The sequence below is a fragment of the Malaclemys terrapin genome, chromosome 13 (assembly GCF_027887155.1).
Source record: "Malaclemys terrapin pileata isolate rMalTer1 chromosome 13, rMalTer1.hap1, whole genome shotgun sequence".
NCBI lineage: Eukaryota > Metazoa > Chordata > Testudines > Emydidae > Malaclemys > Malaclemys terrapin.
The window spans coordinates 9,433,783-9,449,658 of record NC_071517.1 but is presented as its reverse complement, the minus strand read 5'-3'; the positions used below and the strand labels follow the sequence as shown (position 1 = coordinate 9,449,658).

Here is a 15,876-nt window from a genome sequence, read left to right as displayed (position 1 = left end):
TTAAAAACACCTTTTTATATATTGAACACCATTATAAATGCTGGATGCAAAGCGGGGTTTGGGGTGGAGGCTGACAGCTCGCAACCCCCCATGTAATAACCTTGTGACCCCCTAAGGGGTCCCGACCCCCAGTTTGAGAACCCCTGCCCAAGTCTGTAGCTAGGCCCAGAGCCGCTGCTTGTGCAGGATTCATCCTAGTCAGTCCTCTGTTGGCAAATATCTCGAGGCTGATCTTCCAATTGCCACTTGCCGAGAGTCCTCTAATATATTCATCCCAGGATGCACTTCTGCCTCTACACGCTCCTTGTTTGAGTGGGTGACACCGCTCGTTGAACAGATGCAGACCTCCTGGGGTATGTGACACAAAGTATTACGTGAAGGGAGATTAATCATAGAAAGAAAACGCGACTGAATAAAAGTCGTCCTGACTCTAATGTGTAAATCTTGTGGAGTCTATATTAGCTTTCTGGAAAAGTTTTTAACTTTTGTAATAAATGCCAAACTCTGTATTTCTGTCCTGTTCTGAGCTGTGTTATCCCTTACAGGTTTAATTATAAGTGGTGAATAGTATTAGTTACTCCTTACATACCCATCAGTAGCTAGATAAACAATAATGCCTAATGCAAGTGCAGTTGGTTGCTTGGGAGGTGATTTCCCATGTGTTTTTTAATTTGAAAAGCAAATTTTTGTACTTAGCAAAGCAACTGTTCACTTTCCAAGCCAGCTATTTGTTGGGCTGAAGTCCTAAAACCAAGTCTCGGTCTTTATTTAATTACCCAAAGGGGGGTGGAGGGAGTGTCAGTATAACAGAATACATGTACTTTTTTTAGGATGCCCTGAATCAAATAAGACTGAACGGATGCCTGGATGCAAACTGACAGATACATTATAGAAAGCTAGCTAGATTAAATTATATCATATAAATATTCCACTTAAATTATATTGTTTTCAGGAGGAAGACATCAGCCACTAAAAGCCAAGTAAGGTATGTCAATTTAAAAACTGGAAGCCAAAAAAGTTATTTCAGTGCAAAGCTACATTATGTGTCAAAACTACACAGTGCAAATTCTCCCCTAACAACAAGATATCGGGTGAAATCGCAACTGATTCACTTCGTGGGGTCTGACCCAACATTAGCCAGAAGACTGGAGATTTAGTGGATGTAAACCTAAAGGAGAAAACGTTCCTAAAGTGGTAGTTGATATTAATGTTGTTATGATTTTATTGTATTTTATTATATAATGAATAATAATAGGATCAAACTACAAACACGAGTTATGTTATATGTTATATAATTATATTAGACTGCAGGATGTTCTCCCAAAGAACGTGAGGGAAACCCACTTTCTTGGGACGTTTCACGTTTAGACTGGACGCTGTGCTAATAATTCGAAGCGTGCGGCATGGAACACTTCGCTGTACGTGCGTTTAACACTCGTGAAAGGTCCCAGATTGGTAACTGGGGAAACAGCCCGGCTTTTTAGCCAGCTTTGTGGTGTGGCTACTGCTGCATCGCTATAGAAACAGAGTGAACGCTGTAGCATGAAGCGCTCCGTGGCTTAGAGGATTGGATGTGGGTTAGGAAGCGTTGTACTTTGAGGTCGCAGGTTCAAATCTAGCCAACTTCATCAAGGCATTGTTACTCTGGTGCCCAGATTTCAATGCATTGGCTGGGTAAGGATCTTGCCCCACCTAAGGGGGGGGAGAAAGATAGCTGCGCTCTGAGGACAGCTAATATCCTTGGATCCAAGCCACGATGGGGCTGTCTGTCCCTCCCGTCGTTTGCGGGGGGGGGGGGGGGGGGGGGGGGGGGAATCTCTCTCTCTCTGTGTCTAGAGCCGGTTGAATGTCTGAAAACTCGTTCTAGAACGAGGCCTACATTGCATGCCGCATTGCATGAGTCGTGGAAGTTTGCCACCTTGGCAACTGCTTATTTGGGAAGAGGGAGAAGTGAACGTCTTACATCCTGGTGGGGAAAGGTGCATCCATAACATGCCACCTTGAAATCCCCGATGGATGCATGGGAAGCTTGCAGTCTAATTTACATGGTTGCAACCACTTATCTTGGAGGGAGCAGGGTGCTACGTGCATGAACGTGGAAACGGGACTACTTTGCTGCAGCCGGTGCTCTTTTCTCATTGGCGAGCGTTGCAGACGGGAGCTAGAGAAAGGTGCACTCGCCCCCTACACACGTTCTCACAGGGGAGGATTTCATATCCATTGAAAGTTTGTCCAAGGTCGCGTTGCAACTTCTGGCGGGTTTTTCAGAGGCAAATTGAAGCACAGCAGGGAAGAGTTGGTTTAATGCATTCCAAGGTGCATTGAGGCCTGGACTGCTCCTCGCAGCTTTATAGCTACTAGGGATTTTGGGGGTCCATTGGAAGGATTTTGAGGTGCAGTCGCGGAGGACGTGTGCAGTTTGCACACAGCAGACCTGAAAGTTGGTCTCTGGCGGCTTTGCGGCTGCTGCTTTAGTTGTACTAGGGGGAAGAAGTTGTAGGGTGAAAGAGGGGGGCCGCGGTGTATTGCAACCCTCCCTCAGTAACTGCACGCATGAGTCCTGAAATATCTTCCTTGCCTGCTCTAGAGCTGCTGGTGCTTGGGGGAACTGCATGGAAGGAGCGGAGGGGTGCAGCATTGCATTACAATCCACCCGTCCCCTCCCCTCCCCTCCGGCAGGCTGTTTTACATGCATAAGGCCGGAAAGTTTATCCGTGGCTGCTTTGGAGCTGCGGGGGTTGGGCAGCTGGGCGCTGTGCTCCGCGCGGGCAGCGGCGGAGAGACCGTTGGGCCACGCGGATGGAACGCAGCCCGGGCGCATAGACCGTTGGGCCGCGCGGAGGGAACGCGACCAGGGCAAATAGAACGTTGGCCCGGGCGGATGGAACGCAGGCCCGGGATCGTTGGCTGCTGCCTTCCACTGGCTGCTTTCGCCTGCTGCTAGCCCGTCAGGCGCGGTGGCCAAGTGGTAAGGCGTCGGTCTCGTAAACCGAAGATCGCGGGTTCGAACCCCGTCCGTGCCTGAAAGGGAAATGGAGCGCCCGGGCTGCTGGGGAAAGGGGAGTCTGGCTCCGCCTTGTGCAGCCTCTTTTTATTTTTCAGCCTCTGCTCCGTTTAGTGAGAGACACAAAGGGGGGCCCGGGCTGCAGCGCCGAGGGGACCGTGTAACCTCCCCCTGCTCCTCCCCGGGGAGGTGCTACTGCACGCAGCGGGCTCTCCTGGCGCCGCCGCACAAAGGAGCGTGCACCGGTCCGCACGGGCCCTCCAGACTGCGGGGCCAGGAGCGCTGCAAGGGGGTGGGATTGCACGTGCTCTGTAGACCCCTCCGAGCAGCGATCTCTGGCCCTAGCCTAAGCTACCAAAGCGGAGCCGAGACTGTACTGGGAGGACAGCAGTCGGGCAGCCTCTTTTCCTGCATTGCATTGCAAAGGGGGTGGGGGGGAATTGCAACAGAAGAGCCCGTTTTCCAGCGTTGCAAAGGGGGAGGGATGCCGGGGGGGGGCGTTTTCCTGCATTGGTCGCGTGTGGTGTGCTTGAGAGAGACCGCGAGAAAGACAAGGGGACTGGCCGCCCGTTTTCCTGCATTGCAACGGGGGGAGGGATTGCAGCCGGGGAGCCGGTTTTCCTGCATTGCACAGGTTTGTGTGTGACGGGGGTGGAATGACAGTTGTCTTTGCACTGGGAATGCAGCTGGGCTCATTGATTTGTCATGCATTGTGCCGGGTTACAGCTGGGCAGCCCCTGTTTCATTGCATGCGGAAATTGCAGCTGGCCAGTTTTCTGCTTTGCTTTGGGGGTAGGGTTGCCAGTTTGGGTTGGATGTATTCCTGGAGGTTTCGTCGGATGACATAATCGTTCATTTAAAATTAATCATTCAGTCCTGGAGACTCCAGGACAGTCCTGGAGGGTTGGCAACCCTACTTTGGGGGAAGCGGGTTGGTATTGAAACCAGAGAACCCATTGCCCTGGTCTCGGTCGGGATATTGATTAAGCCCTTAGACCACTTGAGTACTAAACAAATAATAACTGTATGTATTTAAAACAAATTGCTGTGCCCACTTCAATCTTCTTAGTTACTAATCTTCCTAATTGACATGCATGTGGCGGGGTTTCCGGGTGTCCGGTGTTCAACTGGAACACCCACTTGAAAAGGGATCCTGCCAGCTCCGGTCAGCACTGCTGACCAGGCCGTTAAAAGTCTGGTTGGCCCAAGGCTGGCAGGCTCCCTATCTGGCTCTGCACGGCTCCCCAGAAGCGGCAACATGTCCCTGTGGCCCCTAGGCGGAGGGACGGCTGGGGGGCGCCGCGCACTGCCCCCACCCCAAGCGCCGGCTCCGCAGCTCCCGTTAGCCGTGGAGCTGCGGGCGGAGGCAGTGTGCAGAGCCGCCTGGCCACGCCTCTGCCTAGAAGCTGAGGGACAAACTGGCCGCTTCTGGGACCCGCCTGAGGTAAGCGCCGCCCACACCTCCTCCCGCACCCCAATCCCCTGCCCAAGTTTGGAGCCCCCTCCCGCACCCTCAGCCCCAGCCCAGAGCCCCCTCCTGCACCCCAAACCCCACATCCCCAGTCCCATCCCAGAGCCAGCATCCCCAGCCAGAGCCCTCACCCCCTCCCACACCCCAACCCCCTGCCTCAGCCCTGAGCCCCCTCCCACACCCAAACTCCCTCCCGGAGCCCACACCCCAACCCGCTGCCAACCCCGACTCGTCTGCCCCAGCCCTGTGCCCCCTCCCGCACCCAAATTCCCTCCTGGAGCCTCCACCCCCCTCCCGCACTCTGAACCCCTCAGCCCCAACCCAGAGCCCCCTGCTTCACCCCAAACCCCTCATCCCTGGCCCCACCTTAGAGCCCGCACTGCCAGACGGAGCCCTCGCCTCCCCCCAACTCCCAGCCTGGAGCCCCCTCCTGCACCCTGAACCCCTCATTTCTGGCCCCACCCCCAGCTGGAGCTCTCACTCCCTCGCACCCCAACCCCCTGCTCCAGCCCAGTGAAAATGAGCGATTGAGTGAGGGTGGGGGAAAGCAAGTGACAGAGGGAGGGGGGAAGGAGTGAGCGGGGGCAGGGCCTCAGAGAAGGGGTGGGGTAGGGGTCCGGTCTCAGGGTAGTGGTGGGGCAGGAGGCGGGGCAAGGGTGTTTAGTTTTGTGTGATTAGAAAGTTGGCAACACTAGCATGGTTATTTAACACTGGGCATGTATAGACAGCCTGGGATTTTCACTGTAGCTTCGGGAGATTAGGTGTCCAATTCTCAGGTTCCTTTGCGCTCAGCCCAAATTACCACCGAAGATGCTGTGGGGAAAGGGAAACAGTGACTCCTTTCTATTAAAGGGAGCAATCCCTTTGTGCCATCCAGGCCTGAGTGAGCGGCAACTGCAGAGCCCCACATCACACCCTTAGCCGTGGACACAAATCCAGGATGAATAAAGAGATAAGAGACACTGATAGCACGCTCCTTATGGATAATGAACAACTGTAACCCAAAAGCACCTAATGTATGTTAGAGATTGGTCTGAATTAAAACCCTGCATCTAAGACACCCCCAATGCTGGAAGTTCAGTTCCTCATCCAAACTACAGCTCAGACCCCTCCCTGACACACAGCAGTATGTTGTGATGAGCAGAATATGGAAAGGAAACCTTTACGCCACTTATTGCAGTGATTTTTGTCGTACTACTGTATTTGAGAAGAGGACAGAGGCAGTGTGTTTTGCTTAATAATCGTGCGTGTAAATATTTCAATAAAAGGAATATTTGGTGCTGCATGAAAGGTGGAGGATTGCTTGGTAAGCACGAAACATTGAATTCCTCTTGCTTTTACCCTTGTGTAGGGGCTTTGGTTTGTTGCGACGCATAACACCTGTAAACGGTATTGGGAAGCCAAATTGTGGTGTAAATTTGGGGAAGCAGAGAGTTCGCTGGAGTTGCCCTTGCTTACACCAGTGCTGAATTTGGCTCCCGGACTCTTTGCATAAATGTAGATGCAAAGGCAGTTATATCAGTTTTGTGTAACGTACATATTTGCGACACAGAATTCTAAGCTAGGGGGTCTGAGATGGATGAAGTTGAGAGTCACTGCTTTAAGGCATTGTTGTCCAGGGGTTAGAGTAGAGCAGTGAGGTTCAGTCCTCAAAGGTATTTAGGCTCCTAACTTCCATTTATATCCACGGAAATCAGGCAGCCTAAATAACTGTGGATCTGGGCCTGGGAATCTCTGGTCCTGATTCTCCCACTGCCTTACTTGATTGCAAAGTCACAAATGGTTAGATACTTCAGAAGACCTGAGCCACCTCTTTTAAAGAGAAGGCCACTTATTCTGGTGCCTTGGTGAGAGCTGAGCTCTTGGAAAATCTGTCCCTAATTGTTTTGTGCTTCACATTTACTCACAGGTTAAATGGGTATTATGCCGTTTATCTAGCCCACATATGTGTTGGAAGAATTCATGTGTTTAAAGCACTTTAGAATCTTAGGATAAAAGGTGTTACGGAGGGACACCATATTATCAAACCAGAGAAAGTGTCATTTAAATCTCAGTGTAAAAGGCAGGAGATGCAATTCCTGGACATTGGATTAGTCAGCTCTTGCACAAAAGTGTGACATGGCCATAAGACTGAGAGCCAGGCATTTTCAGTACTAATTCCATCTCTGAGGCTGACTTTCTCTGTGGCCTTAACAAGCCAATTACTTGCTGCTAAGTTTCACCAGCTGTAAAATGGGGATAATACATTCTAACTCACAGCTGCATAGGCAGGAAAAATGGAATGGAATGTTTGCCTAGCATTTGGAAGATGAAAACACTCTGCACATATGCAGGGTTTATGATTATTGCATTAATCTGGTCCAGTTTCATCAGTGTTTGTTCAGACTCAGCTGGACAGATCCTCCCTGGCATTTGCTGTTTTCTTTGTAGCTCGCCTGTAGGGTGAAAATCTTGGGCTCTGATCCTGCAAATACAATTGGACCGTTGGGCTGTATTCAATGCGTTTCTAATATGGGAAGGGTAGAGAGAAATGCAGTCCTGCACATGGGACTAGATAAAATTTAAAACCTACAAATTTAGTTAAGAGATTAGAGAAACATACGTTTCTTCCAAGGATTATGTCACAAGGGTTCCCTGTTAATGGAGAGAGGGATGATATATTTCTTGAGGGTATGTATGGGAAACTACACCAACTGGAGTGCAAGTTTTTAGCCCCTGTAGAACAAATTACTACTAATATTTGTGCTTATCTAGTGTCTTCCAACCGAGGATCTCAAAGTGCTTTTCGGATACTAGTCCTCCAGAGGTTGTCCCCATGTTACACATGGGGAAACTGTGACCCAGATGTGGCCTGCTCATGGCCGCCATGTAGTGAGTAGGAGAGCAGGGAAGAGAACCCAGACCTACCAATTCCACTAAACTAAGCTCTTTGAGTTAGGGACTGTCATTTACCATGTGTTTGTGCAGCAGCTAGCACAATGAGCCTCTGACCTGATTGGTCTCTGAGCTCTACTACAATGCTAATACACAATGCTCTTTGTACTCCCTCCCCTGCTCTGATTGACGCCAGGCCAGTCCTCCAGGGTTCTTATCTCAGTACTATCCCTACAGAGCCGAAGTACATTCCCAGCACCATAGAGCTCTTCTTCTATGAAACCTGAACCACAGCAATTGTAAGCCTTTTAGTGCAGGGACCATCTTTCAGTTATGTGTTTGTACATCACCTAGCACAGTGGAGCACTGATCCATGAGGGGGCCCGTTGACACTATTACAATACAAATAATAAACAATACAGTTTCTTAATAAGTCAGAAAACCTAAGCAGGTTTGGTGAAAGACAAATGAATGAGCAGCTGCACTGAATTATGATGCAAGAGACGTTTAACAATGCTTGGTAAGAGCCTAATTCTGCCATCCTTAGTACTTACGTACTCACCCACATTATACAGTGGGTCTCTGCCTGGAAAAGTGCCACTCAGCATGAGTAGGGGGGGACAGGATCAGGCCCTATGTGTTACACTGTTTTATTCTCCAAGAAAACCACTCAAAAATGATGGATGGTGAATCTGATTTTTCTCCCCCACTGGGCAGTTAAGACAGACTGTGGAGAGCCTTTGTCCCTGGCATTTTGCTACTGATGGGACTGTCAGGGTATAAAAAGGGTAGATGTGTTCATTAGGCATCCTACTGACCTTTGAACAGACCGACTCTGCAAAAGGAAATGCTTGTACTCTTCATAGCATTGGAGCTGCGCCAGGCCTGAGCCCTGGTACCGCACCTCTCGTGTTGGGAGGTCAGATGCAATGAAAGAGCCCTGCTATGTTGCATGATGCTATCGGACTGAATGAAAGTGCCCACCTCCCTGCTAGCTCCAACATGTGATTTCCAGACCCACTAGATAGAGCAGCACAGTGTTCTGAAAACCAGAACTCCCAGTGTCACGCGCTGGGCAAAATGAAACCTCAAGCAAATGCTGAACAAAATCATTTTAATCCTATCCATGGATTAATCCTGGGAGGGTTCTGCTTTAAACATTGTGTAGACGCGTTTCTGCAGCTGAGCACTCAGACTGGAAATCTGTTGCACCTGAAAGGATTTGATTGACGCTGTTATTGGGGAATGAAGTGTTGTCTAATGTTAACACAGGGGTTTTGGAATCCGGACTCTTGGAGTGAGATTCTGTGCTGGGCTTCCAAGGAGATGTAGCACTGACAGCCCCAGCCAGGGGGAGGTGGGGGCAAAGGTGAGTTTAAGATACTTGAACGCATCCTTCCATCAGGTGTAGCAGGTGCTCCGCGCCTGAGAATCTGGCCCATACAATGTCACCATTATCCATCTGGGATACCGTGTCACCGTTACACAGTGAATCTATTAGCAGAATTGTAGAACACGTATTTCCAAAGTTATAGAGGTCTAGAGTAACAACTACCGTTAAAAATCGTGGCCAGGTCCTCAACTGATGTAAATTAATATAGTCCCATTTAAGTCAAGTGAGCTACACTGATTTATACCACGGAGGCCTGGCTCCACATTTAAAGAGAAAAGCAATTTCTTTTACTAATAATACTTCAGATAAACATAGCTGGAAGAATTGGGCAAGCTCACTTCCTTTTCATCATGGGTGCTGTTTCCTTACATTATACTGTATTATTCTCCCTTTAGAGAATGATGCTGCGTAGGTCACTTTCACTTTTGTTTCTAGTCAGTTTCATTTTCTGGTTCTGATGCACTAGCACTTCGTTTTTGTGTTTGAATTCACAGCACAGCTGGGATATGTTCACGTTCCCCTCTGTCCTCCCCCAACCTTGCCCCTCCCGTCATCTTTCCCCCTACCCCAAAAATTCACTGAATTAAAAAAAAATGAAATTTCCATCTATTAGATTTTAAAGTCTGAATTTTGTTTAGCAAACTAAATCTGAGGAATTAACTAATTTTTAATGCCCCTTTAAATAATCAAGAGACTCATGCTTTGATCCTATCAGCTGGAAGGCTAGGGGTGCAAGATTTTCAGAAGCGTCTGATGATTTGGGGTATTTCCTTTTTTGAGTGCCCAACCTGAGTTGCTTTAAAGGGGCCTGATGTTCACAAAGTGCTCAGCACCCTCCAAAAATCTGGCCCCTTTAAGGTGTCTTGGTTGAGCACCCAAAAATGGAGACACTCAAAATCACCGGCCTCTTGAAATCTTGACCATGTGTTAGTACAGGTGAGTCTCATCTTACGCGGGGCTTCCGTTCCGCGGTTAGTGCGTAAAGCGAAAACCGCGTATAGTCAAAATTACATTGAGTTCAATGGCGGGTGGAATTGCCTGCACTACAGGTACAGTATTCAAATTGTTATTTTTCCCTTTTTTGTTTTTTGCCGACCGCGTAAAGCTGAAATCGCGCATGTTAAATGTGCGTAAGATGCGACAGTCCTGTACAGTGTTTCTCATCCCATTCAGATTGGCGGCTTTTATTCAGTCAACTATTTTCACAACCCCTTTCCATTTGTTATAAAAGTAAGTGTAAAAAATGTAATGATGATTTAAAAAAAAAAAGATGTCTGTGTAACTGGTGTGTGTGTGTTTCAAGAGGGTGGCAGAAAATACTTGACCTTGAAGAGCAAAGGTGTGCAGAGATTTGGGAAGTGAGGCTTCCTTTGCTTAGATTGTAAAAAAAATTCTCAATGCCTTGGGAACCACCGCCGCCATTACCTTTCATGAGCCCCTCCCGGGGTTGCGACCCACCAGTTGAGAAGCACTGTGTTAGCATGGGAGTAGCTATGCAAATCTGATTATGTAATATTCATGTGGAGTGACTCGACCAGAACCTATGTTAAGCTTTTGTGGATGGCTAGTGTGAACATGATGTTTCCAAAAGCCTGATCAGTACGGCTGGTGCAGTTAATAAAGGCAGGGGGCTCTTTTTCCAGCCATTTTGCCTCCTCCCTACTCCCTACACCAGTACGTAATTTGTAATGAAAGAGGTGTCAGGGCTCAAGCAATGTTTTTACTTTCATTACTGATGCAGCAAGCCCAGAAGTGCCGGGGCTATGAACTGCCGAGCCCAGAGGTGCCGGGGCTATGAACTGCAAGTCCAGAGGTGCCGGAGCTAAGCCCTGGCACAAATTATGCACTGCCCTACACGTAACACCAGCTGTCTTTGTTAGAGAAAATCTTGAACTCATTCATTGAAGAAAAATATAAATGCATGGGTCTGATCCTGCAAACACTTATGGGTTCCAGTACTCCTGGCTTGAGCAGTCCTGCTGGAGCCAATAAGACTGCTCATATGAGTAAGAGCTAATGGGGGAGAAGGTAGGGTGACCAGATGTCCCGATTTTATAGGGACAGTCCCGATTTTTGGGTCTTTTTCTTATATGGGCTCCTATTACCCCCAGCCCCCATCCCGATTTTTCACACTTGCTGTCTGGTCACCCTAGGAGAAGGGGAGGGACTAAGGAGCATGGGGCTTCTGGGTCCAAACCTACCTTTATAAACAATAAATGGAAGGTCTTGGCTGACGTGATGCTCACGTAGCACAGTATAAAAAAATTGTGATAACATTTCATGTCGCTTAAGCAATTCAATGAGTGATTTATTCTATAAAGTGGAGTGGCTGGTTTATGAGAAAGCCAGACCACTCTCCCTCTCCCCCACCCCCCAAAAAAGCAACTATCCTAAATGAAGCCAGGGAACAGTATTTTCAGTGTTGTTGGAATCATAAATATACAGTCGAGCAAACTAACAGAAGAATAAGTAAACGCCAAACTGTGTAGTCATCACATGGTTACAGCAATGTGATTCTCATTTCCATTATGATTTAGAATTTAATAGACCAACTGAAGTTTGACCAAGAGGCATTTCTTGTGTCAAAATGAAAAATTACAGATCAAAAGGGTGACTTTGCAGACAAACATATCGATCTACAGCCTGGGTGACACAGACTTCCTGGAAGAGAGCCCAGAACTAAGCATGTCTGTGTTTTAAAGTCAAATGGCTATAGCCTTTTACCACTGATGAATAAAAAATGTTTTTGTCTGCATGCTGAAGGCCTGAGCAGAAACTAAAATGACTTGATTTGTTCTGCTGGAGGCGCGAGTATGTGTTTGGGAATAATATGCCTTAGAAGCTTGGGGTTTATTTTAATTTTTTTTTAAAAAGGTGCTTGAAGAAGTCAGAATTCAGGTTAAAGACTTTTTGCTGAAAAAAAAAAATATTGTGGGGGTGGGGAAATAGCTGCTTTTTCATGTAACGAGTCTAAGAGACAGCCCTGGGAGAAACCCAAGGTGCTGCATGAAGTAATGATGATAATTCAGCTCTTGGGGGACAATCTTTTTGTGTAGGGTGTGTGAAGTACTTAGCAGAATGAGGCCCCAATTCTTACCGAATTAGCATTTTAATAGACATTAATAAGTGGCACTCTTGCCTCTCAGTCAGCGGCCCAGCATTCTGTTAGGGGCAGTGTGATGCTGGAGGCAGTCTTAGATAAGATGCAAAATTGAGGTCCTGATCACATCTGTGAAGGAGGCAACGTGGCTTGATGGACAGAGCACTTCATGGGGACTTAGGAGACCTGTGTTCTGTTCCTGGTTCTGCCACTGTCTTGATGGGTGACCTTGGGCAAGTCACTTCAGCTTCCTGTGCCTCAGTTTCCCCTGTAAAACGAGGATGTTGATAATGATCTCCTTTGTAAAGCACTTTGAGAGCTACTGATGAAAAGTGCTAGCTAGGTATTATTATGATTGTGTTTATTAAGGATCCCATAGTGTTTTTGCCAGCATGTGGGTGTCTCCTAAACAAATTCCAGTTTCATGGAGACATAGACTATAGAGACAGAAAAGCACGACTCAGCCATTTCCATACCAGTGCAGGATTGTGATTTGGATAATTATGTTTTGCTCACCCAAATTCTCCCTGAAATACTAAAGGAATTCCATTGGTAACCTGCTGTGTAGTGTTGCTGTGTGCTGAGTTCCGGCCCAGAGGTTGCTGCATTTCACTAAATGAGATGATCTCTCCATAGCCAGTCATTTGTAATGTGTTTTGAGATACTTCTGGAGGTAAGGCACTACACCTCTACCCTGATATAACGCAACCCGGTATAACGTGAATTCGGATATAACGCAGTAAAGCAGCACTCTGGCGGATCAAAGCAAGTTCGATATAACGCGGTTCCACCTATAACGCAGTAAGATTTTTTTGGCTCCCGAGGACAGCGTTATATAGGGGTAGAGGCGTATGTGATTGTTAGATGTTGTGTTAATGAAGCACAAATAGAGGTTTGATATGACTGTTCTAATGCAATATAAAGGTTTCCTATTGTACTAATGCAGTGGTGCGCAGTCTGGTCTCTAAATATAAAGAAGGATTTGGGGGACCCATGCTTAGTTATTCCTGGGGTGAGCCATCCAGCTCACTAGTAGACAGGGGCTGGACAATTCCCATCCCTTCTGCTACCTCTTCTCTGCAGTCCTCACCTGAAGTGGTGAATGCTCCTCTCTTCCTTACCCATAGGCTCTGGACCATCTGCCGGAAATCCAGGCGTGGAACCTTCCAAATGAGGACTGGGGAGAGCAGTTGGGGGATTCATTTTCTGGCCCTGCAGTCGGGCGGGACAAGGGCTCAGGGACAGAGCTGTGGCTGGCAGATCAGAGGAGTGTGTAGGTGACAGACAGAAAGAAGAGGAAGGCCCAGTGAGCTGCTGCCGCATAGATTGTGGAGCCAGCCCGGATGACAAGCCGGGAAACCTGAAGAATGTCTTCTCCCTCTCGGCCAATGGCGATGTTGCCCAGAGTAGAGGAGCTGTCCCTGCAGGGTAGATCTTGTTTCAGCACAAAGTGGGGTAGGCTCCCTGCTCTCTGTACCCCCCAAGATCTATGGGCGTCGGTCCACCAAATCCTCAGCCCTCCAGACCCCTCCCACCAATGGGCATGGGTCTAGGAAACCTCTCTGAGGCTCACCTTGCTGAGTTTCCCTTCCTGCGGGTTTTTCTGCAGGAGGGAACTGCTCTGGTTCAGTGACGCAGCTGGAAAGAATGATAAAATGAATAACACTCTGTCTCCTAAGAAGCAGTATTGTTTTCCTGTTACCACAATGGCAACTGCTGGAGAGGCAAAATAAGCCTCCGATTCAGCAAGTAATCTCTCTGGCTTTTGCACCGCACGAGGCCATGGGAGCCCCTGGAATTTGACCTCCTCAGCTTTGCATAGGCTTGGACATATTTTTTTCGCGCTGAATGGCAGCAGTTGCTGCGCTGAACTCCAGCGAGATGCCAGTTTAAGTTCCAATTGGTATGAGTGTAACAAAGCTTCAATTATGCCAAATGTTTTAGTTCCCCCTAAGGGGCTACTTATAATCTCATCTCCTCACCAGTACGTCTGACCTCTGCAGCAACAGGCCTGCACATTTTAGGAGCTCCACTCCACCATGTTACCGAGGCTAGGTCTCAGCCAGCATTAGAATTACCGCAGAGGATGTTAAAGCTTCCGACTCCTCTTTGTGACTGTAGAATTAATGGAAAAAAACAGAGGTTCAGGGCCCAGTCCTGTAAACTTTGCACACAGGAGTAGTTGACAACAGGAGGGAGCACGGATTACCCCGGTGAGTAAGGATTTGCAAGATCAGGACCATAGTTTTTACTTTCATGAGGTGTACATTAGGGTATAACTCCACAGAAGCCAGTGAAATTGTATGGCTGCAAAGACAATGTAAACGAGATCAGAGTCAGGCCTGGGATGACTAACAGCTTCCAAATTATTAGTCCTCATGTCTGAATGGAGAACTATTTCCTTTGCATTCAGTACAAAACAATACAGCTCCCCTGAAACAACATGAAGATTATGAGGACAAAGCCAGGATCCAGAATTCCCAGTGATGCACCACATCAGCAGTATAAAAAGCGCATAAACTACAAACTTTCTGACTTTTAGAGTTTGTATTGTTTTCCACCATCTAAAGGATACTGGACCAAATCCATCCCTGTACTAACAGTGACACCAGGAGCGACTTTGGCCCAATAGTACTAATATCTTGGTTGATTTGGGGCAATGATATTAAACTGCAGCATTGAACATGTAGGATATTCCCTTTTTACAGATGGGGAGAAAAGGCTGGGAGGGTCTGAACACACAGTCTGTCTCCTTACTGCCTCTGAAATGTGCATCATAAATCTTCATGTGAAATACGATGGAGTGAGCTGGATAATATTTCCTTTATCATTTCAGTTTAACATTTGCTTATGGTTGCGCCCAGATTTTAATTTTTTTTTTCTCACCAGCAATAAAGTTTGATGAGCCTTTGGCCCCGATCCTGCAAATTGTTTTGCCCGGGTGAAGCCTTCTGTCAGTGCACAGCACCATAGGCTTCGACAGACGCAGGGGTCTGACTGCATGGAATGACCTGTGGGATTGCGGCCTTATTTGGTATGTAAGGGCTATGGGTCCGATCCAACTCCATTGAAATCAATGGGATTCTCACCACTGATTTCAATGGAAATTGGATCGGGGCCCAAGTCCCCATTTTACTGATGAGAAAATTGAGGCACGAGACACGGAATTACTGTCCTGCCAGGTTTAGAACATAGCAGTTTCTGACTCCCAGTGTATGTGATGAGAATAAATACATGAAAGTTTATGAAGTGTTCAGGTACTATAGTAACAAAGGCCAAATAAGCATTGTTCATAGATTGTCCTGTGCACACCTCTCCCCCTCAGCAGACACTTAAATCTCTTGGAGCCAATGCAAGATTTCTGCTGTGCAAACAAATTCTCACCTGCTACTTCAGAGCCCATTTCTTGTTAGACCCTAGTTGAGCTAAATCCCCTAATTCCTGCCCTTCATCAACCAGGGTTTAACATCATCACACTTCCAAGTTCCCAAATAGAGAACACTTGCAACATATTTTGAGATTGAAACTTGAAAAGACTGAGGAAGGATTGCATGGACTGAAGGTCCCCCATGGAGGAAGCAGCAGCGTAAATAACGTTTGTTTAATTGCCAGGGGTTATGGAATGTAGGATTATGGTAGGATAAGGGGATTTCCCCATTGACAGCTGCTCCCACAAACGCACCCATTATTTATATACGTAACTTCTTGTTCAGACAGTAAGAATTTAAACTGCCCATGACACCACTGTACCCGTGATTGCTGTTTCCACAGTTGTAACATCTGGGTTACATGTAGCTGTCTCCCCCAGGAATTGTCTTTAATAGATGCAATTGGAGCAGAGGTCATTATACTAAGAAGAGGCACAGCTCTGTGTTTGAAAAGGAAACCATTATTTCTAAGGTTAATCATTGCTAGTTAATGCTTTGGTTCCCCTTCCCTTCTGGAGTGGTGGGAGTACTCAGCGATTCTGAAAATCAGGCCCAAATCATAGTGTCTGGGGCAGATTTTGGTCTATTCTACAGTGACTTTTAGTG

The 15,876-nt window shown here is 47.5% G+C and overlaps 1 long non-coding RNA gene and 1 other non-coding gene across 2 annotated transcripts; both read left to right on the top strand.

The window, feature by feature from the left end:
• The first annotated feature begins 2,797 nt into the window (after positions 1 to 2,797).
• LOC128848037 (uncharacterized) lies at positions 2,798 to 14,638 on the top strand. The gene is made up of 2 exons (XR_008446968.1): positions 2,798 to 2,968; positions 12,970 to 14,638. It is a non-coding gene; the product is annotated as an uncharacterized LOC128848037 (long non-coding RNA).
• On the top strand, positions 2,952 to 3,023 carry TRNAT-CGU (transfer RNA threonine (anticodon CGU)). The gene has a single exon. It is a non-coding gene; the product is annotated as a tRNA-Thr (tRNA).
• Positions 14,639 to 15,876: the final 1,238 nt, after the last annotated feature.